Below are 15,933 nucleotides of genomic sequence, written 5' to 3'. Positions count from 1 at the left end.
CTGTTGTTAGTAAAACAACGCCATAGTAGTGTGTTTTATGTGACGGTATTGCCAGAGTCGCTGTCTGCGGTACTGTAGGAAAAACGTTTCCCCCTGCGCACATTGAACGCTGTGAGCACCGCAAGTACATCATCCTAAATAAACCTACATTTAGTACTAACCCTGAATAAAACCAGTAACTCCAGTCTCCGTCTGCAAAGTACATAAGCCAATAAAACAATTAACCACAAGCAGACAGTCACAAAAGTATACTAAACAAACAATGTACTGTGACAAATAATGCATATTTCCATCTCACAGCTTACATGTCCTTAACGCACATGTCAGAGGTGTTCGACAGGCCTAAATGGCAGGATTTCAAAATAATATATTTAGCAAATATTGCAATATGCAATAATGCACAATAAGCCGGATACGAAAGGTTGTGAGCTTGTAGATCGGCTATTTTCACAAGGACGTATGACATACATTGAAAATAAATACTCACAAAGTAGCATTTCATGTTTTTGAATGATTGCTATAGCCCCCCCCCCCACTCTAGATGTGAGGGCTGTGTAGCAGCCAGAACGAATAGATGTGAGGGCTGTGTAGTTGCCAGAACTCTAGATGTGAGGGCTGTGTAGCTGCCAGAAGAATGTGATTCATGTATTCATGTATTCAATCATTCATTCATTAATATGAATTGAGTACAACCAAAGACAGAAGCATTTTAAATGAATATTGTATCACCTGATCCATGAATTAATTTATGTATTACTTTTTAATGTACAGTACCTTTAAGCAATAAGACAATGTCACAAATACAATGTCAGACACTGTAATAATGTAATATACGTTACGTATATTACATTATTACAGTGTCTGACATTGTATTTGTGCAAAACAGCAAAGACAGAAGCATTTTAAATGAATGTTGAATAAACTGATCTGTGTATGGTCTGTTATTTATCAAACATACTGTCCAGGTCCATATGCTACACACTGTCCAGAGTGATGTTCTGGAGCTTGTACATTATTTTCCCTTTACTTAATTGATCAACTTAAAAAAAATAAAAACGAAAATACCCTTGCTCAATGGCTCAGCAAGAGTCAGCATGTATATCTGTACTCTAGAACACTGGTTCTCAACCTGTGGGTTGGGACCAGGGGGGTCCCCAAATTATTTTGGTGGGTCCCCAGATGATTAGCTTAATGTGCAACATTGTTTTCTCACTCAACAGTAAACAAACCAAGATACAATATAAGTGTATACAGGGTATCTGCATATTTATAAAGTGACAATTTAAGGACTTTTAACACCTTTTAATACCAAATTGGACACATTGTCAATCATTACGTAAGAACGAGGGAAATATTGTGAAAATAGCAGATCTACATGCTCACAATATATATATGCTCTACAGGGGCGCAGCCATGGGTGGGCCTGGGTGGGCCGTGGCCCACCCACATAGAGAGCTGGCCCACCCACCGATTTTGCAAAAAAATTATAATAATATTATTTTTTATTTTTTATTTTTTTATAATTAATTTTTGGATAAAAAAATCGGTAAAATCAGGCAAAAATAAGAATTAAATAACATAACCCTAACCAAACCCTAACCCTAACCCTAACCCCGACATAAAGTAACAAAAAAACGCCCAATATAACCACAATAACCACACATTTTCGCGCTCGCGCACAAAGCGCGCGCACAGGTCGTGGGCACATGCATGCATGCGTGCCCACCCGCTCCTGCTCAGGCCCAGCCTATACTAGCGTTCTGGCTGTGCCACTGCTGCTCTAGAACAAGGGACCCTGAAGTGGAAAATTACAACTGTTCTTACAAAAGACGATAAAACAGGAATACAACTTTCAGATCACATGATCTTTGCTTCTAGTGTAGCTTTCTGTGTGTGTGTGTGTGTGTGTGTGTGTGTGTGTGTGTGTGTGTGTGTGTGTGTGTGCGTGCGTGCGTGCGTGCGTGCGTGCGTGCGTGCGTGCGTGCGTGCGTGCGTGCGTGCGTGCGTGCGTTCATTGGCTGAAGGGGTTGTCAGTCAACGGTATTACTCCCGCCCAACTCCAGCCCACAGCCAATATTGCAGAATGCCCCCCCCCCCCCCCCCCCCCCCCTCGGTTAAGGATGTTGAGAACGAAGGAATGATGGAAAAAATAAAATAAGTAAAAACCTCTGTCTACGTTATTCATATAAATATTTTACGCGTGGGGCGCAAACAAACAAATGTCTGATTTCTTTGGTTCAATTCTGCAATTAATTCTAAAAAGATTTCTGTTAATAGAATTGCTTTATCAGCTAAGCCTGGCAGCCAAAGCAGTTTGTTGTTAGTAAAACAACGCCATAGTAGTGTGTTTTATGTGACGGTATTGCCAGAGTCGCTGTCTGCGGTGCTGTAGGAAAAACGTTTCCCCCTGCGCACATCGAACACTGTGAGCACTGCAAGTACATCATACTAAATAAACTTACATTTAGCACTAACCCTGAATAAAACCAGTCTCCGGACCGTCTGCAAAGTACATAAGCCAATAAGACAATTAACCACAAGCAGACAGTCACAAAAGTATACTATACAAACAATGTACTGTGACACATAATGCATATTTCCATCTCACAGCTTTAACGCACATGTCAGAGGTGTTCGACAGGCCTAAATGGCAGGATTTCAAAATAATATATTTAGCAAATATTGCAATATGCAATAATGCACAATAAACCATAGAAACACAATAGATTGAACTTGAGTGAAAGAAGACCATGCAATTAACAGGATAGGAATCGAACCATTGACGTTCCAGGCTGCCACTGTACTCTTTGAGCTATATGGCCACACTGTTGGCGTCTGTTGATGAGCATAAAGTCTTTCCTTCTATCATGAACCAAGCCCCTGTTTCACTAACACTACTCTAGATCAGTGGTTCACAACCATGTAGCTCGAGACCCATAAGAGAAATTTGATGTCTCCCCGGGACTCAAACTTCTGAAAATAGCTGATCTACAAGCTCATAACGCTTTGCGATACGAAAGGTTGTGAGCTTGTAGATCGGCTATTTTCACAAGGACGTATGACATACATTGAAAATAAATACTCACAAAGTAGCATTTCATGTTTTTGAATGATTGCTATAGCCCCCCCCCCCCCTCCTTTGCCCAATAGACCGCCGAAGTCTGACGTCATTTACACATCCTTTGTTTGTCTACCTGGTTCGCAGTTTTCCACCCCCGTTCTGAATCCCATAGACGTATTTAATATCGCGTCAAATAAGAACTGTGTTCCAAAAATAAACAAATGACCACGGCGGGTTGACTCTTATGGATATGAAGCATCAACTGACGGTGAGAAAACACTAATGTTACTTCCGCCAAATTAGTTACATTTTCGCCAGAAACAGACTGTATCAAATATAAGTGACTGACTATCATAAACGATACAGAACCTCCTCCCTGACAATAACGCTGACACGCGGTGTTTATTTTTGGACCACAATTCTTATATGAGACGATTCTAAGATGACCCAATGTTATTCTCCATAGAGAAATTACTTCCGCAAACCTGGGGATGAACGAGTGACGTCAGGACTTCGGTGCTCTATTGGAGTAAGATTGGTTTCACCGCGATTTGGAATGACCCTCTACCATAGTGCCGTGTAGCAGCCAGAACTCTACGGGCCCTATCTTGCACGCCTTACCCTTTGTGCCTAAACTTTTTGGGCATCTTTTACTATTTGATAAAGATTTTAAAATAGTGAAAATGAGCTGGTAGATCGGCTGTGAGGGCTGTGTAGCAGCCAGAACGTATAGATGTGAGGGCTGTGTAGCAGCCAGAACTCTAGATGTGAGGGCTGTGTAGCAGCCAGAACTCTAGATGTGAGGGCTGTGTAGCAGCCAGAACGTATAGATGTGAGGGCTGTGTAGCTGCCAGAACTCTAGATGTGAGGGCTGTGTAGCTGCCAGAAGAATGTGATTCATGTATTCATGTATTCAATCATTCATTCATTAATATGAATTGAGTACAACCAAAGACAGAAGCATTTTAAATGAATGTTGTATCACCTGATTCATGAATTAATTTATGTATTACTTTTTAATGTACAGTACCTTTAAGCAATAAGACAATGTCACAAATACAATGTCAGACACTGTAATAATGTAATATACGTTACGTATATTACATTATTACAGTGTCTGACATTGTATTTGTGCAAAACAGCAAAGACAGAAGCATTTTAAATGAATGCTGAATAACCTGATCTGTGCATGGTCTGTTATTTATCAAACATACTGTCCAGGTCCATATGCTACACACTGTCCAGAGTGATGTTTGGAGCTTGTACATTATTTTCCCTTTACTTAATTGATCAACTTTAAAAAAAAAAAAACGAAAATACTCTTGCTCAAAGGCTCAGCAAGAGTCAGCATGTATATCTGTACTCTAGAACACTGGTTCTCAACCTGTGGGTTGGGACCAGGGGGGTCCCCAAATTATTTTGGTGGGTCCCCAGATGATTAGCTTAATGTGCAACATTGTTTTCTCACTCAACAGTAAACAAACCAAGATACAATATAAGTGTATACAGGGTATCTGCATATTTATAAAGTGACAATTTAAGGACTTTTAACACCTTTTAATACCAAATTGGACACATTTCAATCATTACGTAAGAACGAGGGAAATATTGTGAAAATAGCAGATCTACATGCTCACAATATATATATGCTCTACAGGGGCGCAGCCATGGGTGGGCCTGGGTGGGCCGTGGCCCACCCACATAGAGAGCTGGCCCACCCAATCGATTTTGCAAAACAATTATAATAATATCATTTCTTATTTTTTTATAATTAATTTTTGGATTAAAAAAAATCGGTAAAATCAGGCAAAAATAAGAATTAAATGACATAACCCTAACCCAACCCTAACCCTAACCCTAAAACCGACATAAAGTAACAAAAAAACGCCCAATATAACCACAATAACCACAAATTTCCGCGCTCGCGCACAAAGCGCGCGCACGGGTCGGGGCACATGCATGCATGCGTGCCCACCCGCTCCTGCTCAGGCCCAGCCTATACTAGCGTTCTGGCTGCTCCACTGCTGCTCTAGAACAAGGGACACTGAAGTGGAAAATTACAACTGTTCTTAGAAAAGACGATAAAACAGGAATACAACTTTCAGATCACATGATCTTTGCTTCTAGTGTAGCTTTCTGTGTGTGTGTGTGTGTGTGTGTGTGTGTGTGTGTGTGTGTGCGTGCGTGCGTGCGTGCGTGCGTGCGTGCGTGCGTGCGTGCGTGCGTGCGTGCGTGCGTGCGTGCGTGCGTTCATTGGCTGAAGGGGTTGTCAGTCAACGGTATTACTCCCGCCCAACTCCAGCCCACAGCCAATATTGCAGAATGGGCGATCAGGCCAGACTCACTCCTGGAATCAAATGGAAATGAGATTTCCGGAGGGAGGGTTTACCAGGCTATGGCTCACTATCAATTATCCCTTGTTTATGTCTTGTATGGTATGGTAGGAAAAATCGCAAAAACTTACCATTGTGTTGCTCAATCAAACCACCAACCACCAACGACCCTGCTTCACCAGATCAGCAACTTGTCTTTTCTGTCATGTCAAGTCTGAAATGGAAATAAAAATAAAACCACTTTGTCAGGGAGAGAAAATAGAAACAATGGTGATAAAGACTAGGAACTAGTGGTCCCCCGCCCCCCCCCCCCCCCCTCGGTTAAGGATGTTGAGAACGAAGGAATGATGGAAAAAATAAAATAAGTAAAAACCTCTGTCTACGTTATTCATATAAATATTTTACGCTTGGGGCGCAAACAAACAAATGTCTGATTTCTTTGGTGGGCCCAAATCAATTAAGAAAAGCACAGAAGCAACTAGCGTTGATACATCGCCACCTGAATGTGTAAAGTAGTGTAAAGAGTTGTTGACATGAGGGAATTACCATGACCCCAGAGCTCAAGATCACATTTGGAATAGTGTAAGGTAAAAAGGTAATAGCTCATTTATTTGGTTAAAAGCTCTATTGTACTGGAATGTGTATTACCCTGGCTGGCTTGGGTTTTGTAAAGAAGAAATTGCTCTCGACTTGTTGTGTATATTAAACACAACATGTTTTGCGCTGTGCCAGACTGTTTATGTCCTGATGGGCTGCCATGCTATAGTCTACTGTATTGTGTTCTGGCCGCTGTGCCAACTGCTAATGCTTTAGTTTACTGCAACTGTATTGTGTTCTGACAGGCCGCTGTGCCTTTCAACTGCCAAACTGTAATATGTTTTGAACTTTTGATAGTCGGTGACTTGCCATACTGTATAGCCTATTTGTTCTGATGGGTCTCTGTGCCGTATAGCCTGCTGGCCACTGTGTGTGCGCAAATCCTATTGTGTTTAGGCTATTTGATAATACATTGCAACCTGAGCACACGACAATTCTGCACTTATTTCTAAAAAGATTTCTGTTAATAGAATTGCTGTATCAGCTAAGCCTGGCAGCCAAAGCAGTCTGTTGTTAGTAAAACAACGCCATAGTAGTGTGTTTTATGTGACGGTATTGCCAGAGTCGCTGTCTGCGGTGCTGTAGGAAAAAACGTTTCCCCCTGCGCACATCGAACACTGTGAGCACTGCAAGTACATCATCCTAAATAAACTTACATTTAGCACTAACCCTGAATAAAACCAGTCTCCGTCTGCAAAGTACATAAGCCAATAAGACAATTAACCACAAGCAGACAGTCACAAAAGTATACTAAACAAGCAATGTACTGTGACAAATAATGCATATTTCCATCTCACAGCTTTAACGCACATGTCAGAGGTGTTCGACAGGCCTAAATGGCAGGATTTCAAAATAATATATTTAGCAAATATTGCAATATGCAATAATGCACAATAAGCCATAGAAACACAATAGATTGAACTTGAGTGAAAGAAGACCATGCAATTAACAGGATAGGAATCGAACCATTGACGTTCCAGGCTGCCACTGTACTCTTTGAGCTATATGGCCACACTGTTGGCGTCTGTTGATGAGCATGAAGTCTTTCCTTCTGTCATGAACCAAGCCCCTGTTTCACTAACACTACTCTAGATCAGTGGTTCACAACCATGTAGCTCGAGACCCATAAGAGAAATTTGATGTCTCCCCGGGACTCTAACTTCTGAAAATAGCTGATCTACAAGCTCATAACGCTTTGCGATACGAAAGGTTGTGAGCTTGTAGATCGGCTATTTTCACAAGGACGTATGACATACATTGAAAATAAATACTCACAAAGAAGCATTTCATGTTTTTGAATGATTGCTATAGCCCCCCCCCCCCCCTTTGCCCAATTGGAGTAAGATTGGTTTCAGTGCTATTTGGAATGACCCTCTACCATAGTGCCGTCAGCAGCCAGAACTCTACGGGCCCTATCTTGCACGCCTTACCCCTTGTGCCTAAACTTTTTGGGCATCTTTTACTATTTTAAAAACATTTTAAAATAGTGAAAATGAGCTGGTAGATCGGCTGTGTAGCTGACAGAACTCTAGATGTGAGGGCTGTGTAGCTGACAGAACTCTAGATGTGAGGGCTGTGTAGCTGACAGAACTCTAGATGTGAGGGCTGTGTAGCTGCCAGAACTCTAGATGTGAGGGCGACTAGTAGATGAAAAGTGCGTTCCTGTGCACCTCATTCCACGTCCCATTTAACACCGTTAAAAGACAACCGGAAATATGAAAACAACAAAAGCTTGCTTGCTTGCTTGTTTGTTTATTCATTTATTCCTTCATGTGTTTGTTTATTCATGTATTCATCACTCATTTATCAGTTTTTACACAGAAAGGACAGTTGATTAAAATGATGAGGATTGTGCATGTTGGTGGTACATGAAACTGGAGCTAGCAGCTGTGTGTGTGTGTGTGTGTGTGTGTGTGTGTGTGTGTGTGTGTGTGTGTGTGTGTGTGTGTGTGTGTGTGTGTGTGTGTGCGTGCGTGCGTGCGTGCGTGCGTGCGTGCGTGCGTGCATGCGTGTGTGTGTGTGTGCGCGCGTGAGCGTGGTGTGTGTTTGTGTGTGTGTGTGTGGTCACTGAAAATTCTGTAAAAACCTTCAACTTGACCACATTACATTACATTACAGTCATTTAGCAGACGCTTTTATCCAAAGCGACTTACAATAAGTGTATTCAACATAGGTAGGGAACGAAAACTACTAACCCTCACCACAACCCTATTCCTTGTAAAAAAAACTTGCCTCTCTGCAGGTCTCTGTACAAATGTTTCTATGTCAACTGTAGATGCATTATGAGGATATTATTGTGTCATATCACCAACTGTTACTCAGAAGCTGGTGAACAAATGCAAAATCTTAATCGTAGTCGTAATGAGCAGTTTCAGGAGCACAAGTCTATTGAAATGTCACGTAAACTGTTTCTTATTTGAAATCAAAACCACCTCCAGGACAGTAACTCTATGCATTTTAGACCACATGTAGGCTACTTGGGACAAAAACTATGCAATTGAATGCAAATTAATGTAAATAGTCAGTGAATATGATATTGTTGCTACATTTAACATGACCAGTGACGGTGTTCGGTTAAAAGATTAAGTGCCGGTACGTTGTGTTGGGAAGAAGAGTGGAAAGCAAGTAACTGCTGTCAATAGTCCATAATCTGCCACGAACGCATGTCCAAAAAGAAAACACATGTATTAACGTTAAATCAACATAAGTGTTTGTTTTCTTATGAAGTGCTTCTAAATTGTTCCAGTGTGTTCCTGTCAATGTATTCTGTGCTGTTTATTATGGTGTTTATTTACTCCATAGGGAGGTTCTGTTCACCCGTGAGCCACAACGTCCATGTCTGTGGTGTGCATGACTCACTTTCACGTTCACTTTACAGGTCCCAGATCTGGTTTAGACCAGATACAGAAACGGCCTTTGTGCGTACCTATTTGTGTGTGTACAAAATTACCGGATACAGTAGGCGGGCTCTACACAGGATTGGATCATTGAGCAGTAAATAGACCCCCCCCTCAACCAACCAAACCACACACTCTTAACATGAGGAGCACAGCAGAGACAAATTCAATTCCACCAACATTCTAAACATGTTTGTGGTTGGCCCAGGCTGACACATGATTGGGATAATTAATTTAGTTGTGAGTTATAGTAATGTTTAATTACATTTAAAACAAAATTCATTTGTTGAATTTAATATTGATATTGAAGTTAAGATTAACACATCTGTGGTACATACACAATTTTATTTTGGACAGGACCCAGAAACATCAACTGCAAAAAATAAAAGCAGCTCTTTTGGAATCTTAAAGTCGTTGAATCGCTCTGTGAAGTTTTCAGCGAGGCTTTTCAAAAGACTCTTCATTCCAGCCAGTGCTGCGCGGCTCACGGGGACGTTGTGTAATGTTGGGAAGTGGATCTTCCTCCCCGTTATGTCAGGTAGAAAGAGACCCAGGTTCACCTGAAACGCAGCGACATTCTCGAGGATCTCAGCCACACTCGAACCTCTCCCCTGTAACTGCAAGTTGAGTTTGTTTAGGTGGCCCATGATGTCGCACAAAAAAAGCAATCTGTGCAATGAAATCGGGTGTTTCATGTGTGCAAGCAGGCCCACAGCTTTGCTGGATTTCTGGCCAGAGAGGAACTCTCCCACCTCCTCTTTCAGAGCAAAGAAACGCTCAAGAACACGTCCACGGCTTAGCCAGCGGACATCGTTGTGTTGCAGTAGGTCTGAGTATGGCGCATCCTTCTCCTGCAGCAGCATTTTGAACAGCCTGTGCTGAAGACTTGATGTCGAGCGAATGTGATTCACAATTTTTATCACAGTCTCCATTGCTTCTTTCAACTCCCCTGAAAGTTTTGCGCACAAAACTGATTGGTGTATGATGCAATGCAACGTGTGCACTGTTTGATACTCTGCACGTACACAGTCCCGTTCTTTCCCAACCACGGATGGGCAGCCATCTGTAACCAGAAGGTTTATCTTGCCTAGATCCAAACCATGCTTTTCGAAAAAAGCCTTAACTGCAGTAAATATCACTTCACCAGTAGTGTTGGTTGTCAGCGGTAAGAGGCACAACAACTCCTCTTTAAAAATGTCACCATTAAAGTACCTCACAAACAACGAGAGCTGTGCCGTATCTGTTGCATCGGTGGACTCATCCACAGCCAGTGACATATAATCTGTAGATTTGAGTTCGGCAAGTAATGCATTAAAACAGTCCTAAAATAGTACCTCCACCCTTCGACCTCCCGATGTGTCAGAGAGTGGAACTTGCTTCATGCGGTTAATTATGTCTTCTTTTATTTTATCTCCCGCAAAAAGTTTTGTAACCATCTCTATGGCACCCTCCTTCACCATCTCAGCATCCATGAATGGTTTTCTTTTTTTTCCCAAAGCAAACATCACTCGTAGGGAAGCAGCAGTGGCCTTCTCTTGGGCTGTAGCAGCAGTTGTAATTTTAGTCGTTGATGAAGCATATGACGTTTTTAGAAATTCTATTCTAAGTCGTCTAGATTTGCTTCCAGGTGGGTATTCTGCATTACATTTAACAGCATGCCTGGTGTCAAAATGTCGCCTGATATTGTCAACCTTGCAGGCTGACAAGGTGGTTACACATATTAAACACAAAGGTTTGGCTTTGATGTGCGACGGTAAAATAAACAAGTATTCATCAGTCCATTTCGGGTTGAATTGGGAAAGTCTGGAATGTCTGGAATGTTCCGGTAGTTCCGGTAGTCACGTGCAAGTTCAATTCCAATGAAAGATGGCCTTTCAAGAACTAATGAAGGATAAATAATTTATACTGTTTAAAATCTGATAACATAAAAACGAACATATATTTACATAGATAATAATAATGAATTAAAAATTAAAATTTAAATAAATTAATTACATTTAAAAAAATATATATATATTTTGGAATATGGCCAGGGGCCACAAGGAAGCTCCTCGCGGGCCGCAAGTGGCCCACGGGCCGCCAGTTGAATATCTATGGGTTAAAGTGTTAGCCTGTTGTTGTGGTGTTTAACCTGTAAGATAAACTCATGTGGGCTTTGTATAGGATCAGTGCTATTATGTTATACTGTGGTGTTTGCTGCACAGTAGCACACTGCAGAGTCTAGCAGAACTCTCCCCAGCTCACTCCAGGACAAAGTTCAAGTTCAGTGCATCAGGCCTGCTGGCACTGAAACCCATCTCACGGTGTGGCTCCACAATCCCTTTGACAAGAGATGTGTAGGACTGTCACCTTCATGACATGTTACTTGACGATTCATTGTCACAAACATATTTGCGAACTAACTTTTAGGCTTTAAGTAGCCGATCTACAAGCTTACAACGGATTGCAATGCGTTATTTCCACTATTTTTATAAAATATTTGAAAATGTATGAACACATTTTTACATGGAAGCAATTATGACAAAATTAATTGTGATTATCTCCAATAATTGTGATTATTTAGCACAATTTTGGTGTAGTGTGTAGAGGCTGACCTTGCATCCTATCACATTGAATGAACCCTATTTGATTGGCTCTAGACACCAACCTCATACATAAACTAATATATGTACAGGTACAGTCACATGGCACCACGACTGAGCTAATACATATTTATGAGAGCAGTGACACATAGACTCCACCCTGTCAGGGCAAACACTGATATTTAATAACAGCTGCTTTTTACAATCCTTCATGACCAAAGAAAAGTGAAAAGAGAAATGCAATATAGTCACACAGCTGATAATGACAAATAAGGCATTGGTCAAGTACTTTAGTCCATTTAACGTTTTTTATGCAACAGCTAGTTCCACAACCACAATATACCAGTGCGAAAATGTTCTATTCACTGATTCATGATATTTTTTATATTTTGTTGCACAACTGTGCAGGCAGACGGCACTCGCTTCGTGTCGTGTCTCTGTCACAGCCATGTCCTTAACCACCATATAGCACTTTGTTTCATGTCTTAGTGCTTAAAGGTGCATTACAACATGTATATTACTGTAATACAGTGTTATTAGGTATTATTGCCTAACAGCTGCAACATTTATGCATTTTTCGAAGTACAACCAAAGATAGAGGCATTTTTAATTAATTCTGTATTGCCTGGTCTGTGTATGGTCTGTTAGTTATCAAAGATACTGTCGAGGTCCATTTTCTACACACTGTACAGGCTGGTGTTTGGAGCTGGTACATTATTTTCCCTTTACTTAATTTATTAACTTAAGAAAGAAAATGCTCTTTGCTCAAAGGTTCAACTTGTGTGCATCTGTACACTAGAACAAACAGACACTGAAGTGGAAAATTACAACAGTTCTTACGAAAGACCCTAAAACAGGAACTAAAACTTTCAGATCACATGATCTTTGCTTCCAGTGCAGCCCTGTGTGTGTGTGTGTGTGTGTGTGTGTGTGTGTGTGTGTGTGTGTGTGTGTGTGTGTGTGTGTGTGTGTGTGTGTGTGTGTGCGCGCGCGGGTGCGGGGTTGATTGTACAACCTACAGTTCAAGAGTTATGGACCAAACCTGAAGCGGCCCGTTACAGCGACACTATGAGGCCTTTTTGAAAGATTTGGGGCAGAGGTTCTTTGTCACGGGGCAGGCCGTGCCCTAAACACATAGACAATGATCAGGGTGCTCAGCTGCTTCCATTAACCACCATCCAGCCGGTTTGGAAGTGTAGGTCAAGTTGTGTCATTGTATGTTTCATCATTGCTACATCACAAGGCATTGTTGAACACATACTCATGGTTTTCACCCATTAAAGCCAGGAAAGCATCATGTCATTTTAGATTTTAGCTATATATATATATAATATATATATATATATATATATATATATATATATATAGCATCATAAGTTTTTCAGAAAAGATTAGCACTTTGGTTAGGAAGGCTTCCTCTAAGCTGTAATCAAAAGTACAGCTTAGAGTGATATCTTTAGATATCACTTCTATTTTCAGGTCCTCCATCACGCTGTATAAGCATTCTACTGTGAAGCCGAGCATGTTTAACCTGTGTAACGATGATTCTGTGTTCTCTAACATTTCAGCTAACACCCCTGATGTCATTGTTGTTAACAAAAAAGATTTAAAACATTGGTTTAGAACAGTGGTTCTCAAAAATAGCAGATCTACAAGCTCACTTCATGCAGCGCTGTGAGCTTGTACATCTGCTATGTTTAGAAAATAAAAATCTCTCCCGGGGATCCCTGGCACACAACATTTTCAGATGGGGGGTCCGTGGCCATATAAATTGGGGAGTCCTTGCCACATTTTTTGTTTTAGAACTACTAATTTAGAAGTCATTTGTAGAATCGGCCTCAGGTTCTAATGGGTTAAACATGTTTTTGTATTGAATTGAAGTTGAATTAATAGTGGGTCACCTCTCCCCTCTGCAGTGCTGCCAATCCTAATGATTGGAAGTTGCCGAGTTCTGTAGAGCAGTGGTTCCCAAACTGGGGGTCGGGACCCCCAAGGGCGTCCCCAAATTATTTAGGAAATATTGTGAAAATAGCCGATCTACAAGCTCGGCTATTTTCACAATATTTATCTATGGAACAGAATCAAACAAAATGTAATGCCTCAACTCCTATAATTCCAAGTGCTTGTCAGATGGGGGGGGTTCAAATAGGATTATTTTGGGGGGTCACGGTCATAAAAGTTTGGGAACCCTTGCTGTAGAGGAGGAGGGGTGTTTGTTTCATGCAAGCTTATTTAAGAAGAGTTTGTGAAAGAATTGCCGCCCGGAAATTCATGTCAAGTTGATGGTAAAACCTTCAGTAATTGTGCTAAATTTAGTTAATTTAATTGACAATTGCTGTTCTGTGTTTTTAGTATGTCTCACTCCCTATAAGAAGGAGCCTGCAGGTGACGAGTGTCAGTTAGACTTGGGTTGACCCACAGGTAACAGCCTGAGTGAGAGCTGCCAGGTCCCTTTACAGTAAGGGTATATATAGCCTGCTCAACCCGATCTCCAGAGATTACCGTAACATTGCACGGAACGAGTGCACTTAATTCCGTGGATAGCCGCCTCGGAACTCCCGAATTGCGTGCATATGTACGGCGCTCCCTTTGTGACAAAACCATTTCGGAGGCGCGCAGTCACAGGCGAACTGTCACCCCGTGAAGGACCACCGAGGGAGCTAAGGCGACCGAGTTGCCGTCCTGAACGGTGGGACGTTCGCCTGTGCCTACTCAGCGCCGTTTGAGTTATGTACCGATAGGCACAGAATCGTAATTTTTTTTGTGGGGACTGCTCTGCTTCCGGGTTTTTCCGGGTTGCGACTGGTTACGCCCACCGTGGGACTCGCCGTACATATGCACGCAATTCGGGAGTTCCGAGGCGGCTATCCACGGAATGAAGTGCACTCGTTCCGTGCAATGTTACGGTAATCTCTGGAGATCAGGCTGGCCTGCTATACAGCTTCTCCTCAGTTTAGGTGTTGTTCCTTCAAGTTTGTTTAATTTAGTAAAAAAAAAATATATATCTTTAGATGCCTGTCAGATGATCAGACAATGTATTATTCACAAACACACTGAGTTTTGTGTTTCTGTGAGTGGTATTCAGCTTTGAAAATCATGATCTCTATTTAACTCCTTAGCTCATCATTAGATGGACTGGTGGAATCAACAGGGACCACTGTAGTTACTGTATCAGTCACACCCCATGTATGTCCAATGTTTTAGTGTGTGTGTGTGTGTGTGTGTGTGTGTGTGTGTGTGTGTGTGTGTGTGTGTGTGTGTGTGTGTGTGTGTGTGTGTGTGTGTGTGTGTGTGTGTGTGCTTGTGTGCTCGTGTGCGTGTGTGCGTGCATGTAATTATATATCTTTAGAGTGAATTGTCCCACAATATGACTACATTTAAATGATTCATGATATTTTTTACATTTTATTGCACAACTGTGCAGGCCGACGGCACTCGCTTTGTGTCGTGTCTAATGTCTATGCCACAGCACAGCCATGTCCTTACACCATAGCACTTTGTTTTCATGTCTTATTGCTTATAGGTGCATTACAACATGTATATTACTTTATTACAGTGTTATTACGTATTTTTGCAAAACAGCTGCAGCATGTGTACATTATTTGAACATTATTATTTGAACATTATTATTTGAACATATTTCAAAAAATATTTGTACATTATTTGAAAACCAAAGATAGAGGCATTTTGACTTAATTCTGTATTGCCTGGTGTATGGTCTGTTATTATCAAAGATACTGTTCAGGTCCATCTTCTACACACTGTCCAGGCTGATGTTTGGAGCTGACACACTTCTATGTGACCACATCCTCTCTTCTAGTGCTGTTCTCTACACTCCCACGCACAGCGACTTGCTGTGTGTGTGTGTGTGTGTGTGTGTGTGTGTGTGTGTGTGTGTGTGTGTGTGTGCGTGTGCGTGTGCGTGTGCGTGTGTGTGTGTGTGTGTGTAAGTGAGACAATGGACTGGTCTTAACACACACACAACACATGACATTATATTTCACAGTAAACGTGAGGGTGTTCCCGATTTTGAATGGACATATATTGCTACGAGGCTCTTCATTTGTTAAATATGCTGAACAATGATGACCAGTATGTGAGAGAGCTTGCACACTCATCTCTGTTCTTGGACCTAAAACGACGTAAGGTCCCCCTGGCATGTGGCTCGGATCCTATAGCTTCCTAGGCTTCAGGTTTAGAATTGGTTTAGAACAGTGGTTCTCAAAAATAGCAGATCTACAAGCTCACAGCGCGTCACTTCATGCCGCACTGCGAGCTTCTACATCTCCTATGTTTTTTTTTAAATCTCTCCTGGGGATCCCTGGCACAACATTTTCAGATGGGGGTCCGTGGCCATATAAATTGGGGGGTCCTTGACACATTTTTTTTTTAGAACTACTAATTTAGAAGGCATTTGTAGAATCGGCCTCAGGTTCAGGTTCATGTTTTTTTTATATTGAATT

General features: G+C 41.5%; 1 protein-coding gene across 7 annotated transcripts in view; it reads right to left on the bottom strand.

The window, feature by feature from the left end:
- Positions 1–15,933, bottom strand: part of LOC308081247 (NACHT, LRR and PYD domains-containing protein 3-like) — a 57,302-nt gene that overhangs the window by 18,398 nt on the left and 22,971 nt on the right. For all 7 annotated transcript variants that reach the window (XM_080457630.1, XM_080457629.1, XM_080457632.1 and 4 more), the window contains one exon: positions 5,526–5,608. The gene's annotated coding sequence lies outside the window, so the exon portion shown is untranslated. The remainder of the gene's footprint in view (positions 1–5,525; positions 5,609–15,933) is intronic.

Source organism: Gymnoscopelus braueri (genome assembly GCF_963280865.1).
Source record: "Gymnoscopelus braueri genome assembly, contig: SCAFFOLD_144, whole genome shotgun sequence".
Taxonomy (NCBI): Eukaryota; Metazoa; Chordata; class Actinopteri; order Myctophiformes; family Myctophidae; genus Gymnoscopelus; species Gymnoscopelus braueri.
This window is presented reverse-complemented; position numbering and strand designations above follow the sequence as displayed.